The 6224-nt window shown below is 45.7% G+C and overlaps 1 long non-coding RNA gene across 1 annotated transcript; it reads right to left on the bottom strand.

The window, feature by feature from the left end:
* Positions 1-345: 345 nt before the first annotated feature.
* Positions 346-2562, bottom strand: LOC106631974. The gene is made up of 3 exons (XR_001335676.1): positions 2314-2562; positions 1899-2004; positions 346-362 (listed from the first exon to the last, which is right to left on the bottom strand). It is a non-coding gene; the product is annotated as an uncharacterized LOC106631974 (long non-coding RNA).
* Positions 2563-6224: the final 3662 nt, after the last annotated feature.

Consider the following 6224-nt stretch of genomic DNA (forward strand, 5'->3'; position numbering starts at 1 on the left):
GTGTCCTGCCTATTATCCAATTAGGCAGCTAACGAGATCTGAGTAACAGCACGTAGGCACTGATAACTGCTGCCTGATAGCAGTACAGATTAGACACGTTCTTTATGTTCCCAGCCCTTGCAGAAAAAGGCTTGGGATTCGTTCAAAGGCTGCTCCGAAGGCTGGATTCAGATAATTGTTTAATTTTGTTTGGGATCCATAAATACATCATGTTTGTTTCCTCTTGATCTCCTGGAGCTGTCATGTCACAACTGTCCCGTTACAGAACTCCTGATCAATCTGGTGTGACTTGTTCAGTTGAATTTTCAGCGTGGACAGGGGCAGGTCTCATCACCTCTACGGTTCCTTCTAGCATCAGAAATCTGGGGAGCAATAAAGGATCGGTGCATCACCAGGAAAAAATGTACAGGACTGATAAGGAGATTTAGACATGAAATCTCTATTAGCTCTGATGCTGTTCCACATGACATTCCCATAAGATGCACCTAAGAAAACATTAATTAGATGTAATCAGCATAAAATGGCTGCATGACAACATCTTTCTCAGAGCACAATTTCAAGGGTTTGTTATCTAATTGGGAGGGCACTGGAAAGCAGGTCTAGCCAGGCATAAGAGCTGTGTAATATTTTCATTACCAGTTGGGATGACAGACTGGAATGTATGGCCATAAACCCAACAGATGATTCAGCTGGGAGGATTTGCAAGCACCAAGGTGTACAGATTTCAATTTCTAAATTATCTTCATGCACTGGTCCAATATCGACATCAGGAAATAATTAAGAAAGAGAAGCCCCAAGTACAAATACAAAAACAGGGAGCAACTCTATTCAGAAAGTCTCCAGAAAAGGCTCTTAGAGGGTCAAGGCAAAATGGTGACATTCCACAATGTTCCACAGATGCATGAAGGCAAAGCCCAAGGGATGGACCATGGAAAGCACTCAGCTGTGCCTTGCAAAGTCCTGCCCTGAGCTGCTCTCTGCCATGCTTTTGGGAACAGCAGACCTGAGAAGTACCTTGTGGAGAACAACAAAATTAAAAAACACCAGGTGTGAGATTTAGCTGGATCCATTTAGCCCAGAAATGTCCCTAAGAACAGACTAGTGCAGGCAAGCAAGCAGGACACAGCCTGAGGAGAGACCTCTCCTTCCAAATCCAGCAGGAACATTCAGAGTTTGGCTCCCTTTAATTGAACCCTCTGGCTTTAATCTCTGTATTAAAACAAGATATCAATGTGGGTGAAAAGAATAAGAGTCCAGGGCTTATCAACATAGAATAATGGGGATACTAACACAGCTTTAAAGTGACAGAGGGCAGGGATAGATGGGATATGGGGAAGAAATTCTTCCCTGTGAGGGTGGTGAGGCCCTGGCACAGGGTGCCCAGAGAAGCTGTGGCTGCCCCTGGATCCCTGGAAGTGTCCAAGACCAGGATGGATTGGCTTGGAGCAACTTGGAATAGTGGGAGGTGTCCCTGTCCACAGCAAGGGGTGGGACTGGATGATCTTTATGGTCCCTTCCAACCCAAACCTTTCTGTGATTCCATGACTCTGTGGTTCAAATTTTCTTGGCTCACTGAGCTGGAAAGGCAGCAGCCAACAGTCTGGAACACCTGATGTGAGAAGGGAATAAGGGAACTGGAGCTGTTGAACTTGGAGAAGTAATGGTGGTTAGTGGGACATCCAGTTACTGTCTTCAACTACTTAACTGAGGTTTACTGAGCAGATGGAGCCAGACTGGATGGCAGAAACAAAAGGACAAGAAACAATGAGAATTACTGACAGCAAGAGAAATAGTGATCAGACAGGAGGAAAAGATTCCTCACCATGAGGGCACAAAGCATGGCATCAACCTGCCACTCTTGACTAAAACAAGTCCAAAAAAGTTCACAAGAAACCTACCTTTGATCTTGGCCCTGTCTGGAGCAGGAGGTCAGATGAGAGAGTTTCAAATCTCCTGTGCCACTTCACTCACTCTTCAGTTCTAAGAAATCTTTATCAAGGAACACTGGAAAAGGCATTTTGCCCAAGAGTCTACATCACTTTACACTTCTTCAGTGCTAGCAAGTACTTCAGACTCTAAAGCTGTCAATAAAATGCCTTCCACATGACTAAAGATCCCAGTGTCTGCAACTGACAGAGGAAAAAAGTAAGGAATGAAACACCAGAGCTTTCACTGCAATTGGAAAGAGAACAAGAGAAACTGGGGACTCACATTACACAAGTTATCATACAAAAACTCTGCAAGACCACTGAGGAATTCAAAGACACATACTGATAGCTCAAACAAAAAAAAAGCCAGACGGCTCCTCCCTACCTGCTCTTCCCACATCAATAAACACAAGTCGATGCCAAAAGATGTTTCAGACCTGTCCAGACCAGCCTTCATTTTGGTGAGAGCTTCTTCAGCTGTCTCAGGACAAAGGCCCTCTGTGTTCAGACAAACCTTTCACACACACATCCTACTCTCTCCCACTGAAAGGTATGATAGAGGTGTTAATAGATCCAGAGAAAACGCCTGGAACAATACACACAGGCAGGGTTTGGGTTTTTTTCCCCCAAAAAATAAAGAGTTTACCTTAGCAAATAATGCTTCTATTGCTGGCTGATCTGTTTTCTGTCATGTTTTACATTTGTGTGCTACCTCTCAGAATAATCTTCCCATCCACTTTTTACCAGCTTTAGGAATGCATGAATAGCTGAGTCCTTCAGGGGAACAAAGGGACAGCAGGTACAAAATCAGATGCACAGAGTGTAACCACAGCAGGGAGGGAAAAGGGAAGGTCACTCCTGAGCTACAGCTGGCAGGTCAGAGCAGCAAAGCACAATGGCTGAGCTGTAATCAAGCTAATCATGGGGAAAGCCTTGGTCAGGGCAGCTGGCAAGGACTTCCTTCACCTTAGAACAGTCAGGAATTATTCTGGAACAGTCAGAGATCCAGAACACATCCCTGTGGAGAAGACAGTGCTTGAGCAAGCAAAGCACGTGCTCTGTTCTTATAGTTTGTAAAGAGACAAAGCCATAAAAAGCTTCCATGACAAAACACTTCACCACTGCTTTGTCCAAAAATAAAATGCATTAATCACACCCCAGAAGTCTACTTGAGAGTGACAAAATGTTGTTTGCTGGTTCAGTGCATGCAGGTATCAGACACAGCTCTCCAGGGAAGCTTTGGACGCTGCAGCTCAAGGAAGACACGGCCCAGAGATTCCCAAAGGCAGCTCCAGGGGACTGAACAGCTCACTCTGTACAGTAACAAAAGGGCAAGAGGGCAGCAATTCTCAACTGCTGCACCGAAATCAAAGTCTGAAACCGGGAAAATCTTGGTAATGGCAAGAACAATGACAGATTTTCTAGGATCGCCCAGGGATGATAAGGAAAATCCATCACTGGAGGCTTTTAACAACTGCTTTGGACAAACATCTGCTGGGAAAGTTTGGATAGATCTGACCCAGCCTTGGGGCAGGAGGTCAGATTAGACAACTTAAGGTCCCTTTCTGCCCTGCAGCTCTTTGCTTGTAACAGAAATGTGACAACAAAACACGTCAGCAGCAGCCCCAAATCACACAACCCCTCCTAATACTTCCATCATACATTGGAGGCACACTGTAAGATCCCACATGCAGCTCCCTGTTCCCACATGGTACCTTCTCCTTCCATTCCTGGAGGAGCAATACAGGGAGAACACAAAGAGCTGGACTCACAGAACAGGGACAGGAAGAGGAGCTCCCCAGCACAACCTTCCCAACAACACAGTCCCTCTCTCATGGGACATCATCCCACAGCATGGGGACAGTTACTAACAGGAGCCCACCCCTACTGTCCCTTCCATTTGTCCCTTCCCATCTCACCCTGCAGTCTGAGCAGTTCTCTCTTTCTTCTCTTTAGGCCTCTCCTCTGTTCCTCCCTGGAATATTTTCATGTGTAAGATCATCAGGACTTGACCCCTGCCCACCACAGCCCTGGATCCCACCCCAAGGGAATCAGGGAACAAAAAGATTAATGACCCAGCGCTTCACTGCAAAGCCCAAGGTCACACTCAGCCCTTTGTCCAGTTCTCTCAAAGGCCAAACAGAGACACCAGATGCCACTGTGACAATGGTGTGAGCTCCCCACGACTAAAAAGGACATTTAATTTAGTCTGCTGGGAGGACTTTATGCTCCTGCAAGCGTTAATGAATGGCACGAAGTGTCCTGTGGGGTCAGAGCATCCAAGCAGCAGAGTAAAAACTCTGAAGTACCAATCTTTGTCTCAGGGTTAAAGCTCGACCTATCAAAGCAGTTTTAAGAATTTTTGCTTCCTTGTGTGCCCCCCCACAATCTGCTTGGCTTATTCTTGAAAATCCAAAGCCAACCTCCAAGCTCTGTCCATGGAACAACAAGGGAGGAAGGTGACAGAAGTGGTCCCAAAGAGAAATACTCACACGTGTGAGCGTTCTAGGAGCACATCCCAGCTATGACCACACATGTGTGTGTTTGTCAGTACGCCCTGGCACATCTGAGGGCACAGTTATGCAATCCCAGAAAACCTAGATCCCAGTTTGTACTGTCCTTAAAGGACAGTCCTGACTGTACGTGTAGCACTGACAGCATCAGTCACGGGACAGGCCAGGGATTGGATCCAAATAAAAAATAACCCCATAAAAATAACAATCTTCTGCCAGGGCGTGTGGGCTCCTTGACCAAGATCTCACACCCACAGTCAAACAGAACTTGCACAGGCATAGGATGACTCCTTTTCCTAGAAGTAGCATCTTAAATCTGTGTAAGTGACCCGTCAGCCTGTGCTCTGTCGGCTGGAAAAGAGTTATGCAAGAGAGGAAACAAGCAGTAGGAGACAGGACAGCTCAGAGAAAACATCTCAGGGCAGCTCCACTCCTAAAGCCAGGCTCTTGCAAAACAACCCTCGTGCCAGCTTGCCAGGCTTTCCCAAAGGCTCTGTGAGCTTCAGGAGTTCAACCAAACGGTTACCAGGCACATCTTCCTGGCAGAGTCTGCTGGGATCACAACAGGGACTGATTTCAAAAGAGAATCTCCTGTTAGACAGGAGATCAAAGCAGGAGGTTCATCTATATCCTGGAACATGCATCCCATGGGACAGGAGAATTTTTAATTCAGTTTCAGACTAAATACTCATCCAACAGAAACAGGTGAGCACACTTGAACACTGCACCTGTGCAACCTTTTTGGGAGAAAATCCATTCCTCACCTGCCCTGAAAAATTAATTTAACTGAACCAACTCTTATAAAGGAAAAGAAACTCCTCCTTTCCTATGCAATCCCCAGTTTAGGGATAGGCTAGGACTATCTGTTTCACCTAGCACAAGGCATTTTCTGCCTACATCAGCTGCAGGGGACCTTGAGGAAGTACTTCACTACACAAATTATCCAAAACCAACGTGCTTTTTCTTCCCCCTTCTCAAAATGTGCCAACATCACCATATCCTGTCCAATGTTTCAGTCATTCCGAGCATGCCAGCAACCTACACTACTCCGTGCCACTCAGTTCAATCTAGAGGACACACTTGGGAAAATCTGGCATTATCAAGAATAATGAATGGTGAAAAAATGAATAACTAAGTATTCATTCTTCAACAGTTATCTACATCCATTTAGTTTTCTACTTCATCAGCCAGGAAAACAAATATTTTCTTTATTTCTTAAAAGGTAGTTCCTGCCTTTGAACTGAGTAAGTACAGACACACACACTAAAAGTGGAATTAAATGAACTTTTCAAGCCATTATAAAGGCTTTGCAGCCCTTGAAAGACCTACTGGATAAAAGAAATGAAAGTTACCAAACCAAAAATTCTTTACAAGCTGGAATTGCCTGGGTTTACGTCAGTTCAGCTTTTTAGGGCCCTCCACAGGTGAGATCTCCTCACTCACTTTCTGGCACTGATCTCTTCTGTGGCCCCCAGTGCTCCCTCCATCCTTCTACTCCAGGAAGTGAGGGAAACGTGGTCTCACAGCATGATGTGGAAAACTGCCCCAAAGAGGGAATATCCAACACCAACTCTGTGTAAATCACTACTCTGGGGCTGCAAAATCTGCCTCCCTCAGACCCAGCAAGCTGCCAGCCACCATCACTTGGAATCAGAGAGCACCAACAATAAGTGCCTTGTTTAACTGAGACTTTAAAGCAGGGCCTGGTAGCCGAAAACTACCCGAGAACAGCTCAGGGATCAAACTCCAGCAGGAAAAGCTGGGAGGGGCTTTTTCTCCCCTC

This window comes from Geospiza fortis, unplaced genomic scaffold, assembly GCF_000277835.1.
Source record: "Geospiza fortis unplaced genomic scaffold, GeoFor_1.0 scaffold180, whole genome shotgun sequence".
Taxonomy (NCBI): Eukaryota; Metazoa; Chordata; class Aves; order Passeriformes; family Thraupidae; genus Geospiza; species Geospiza fortis.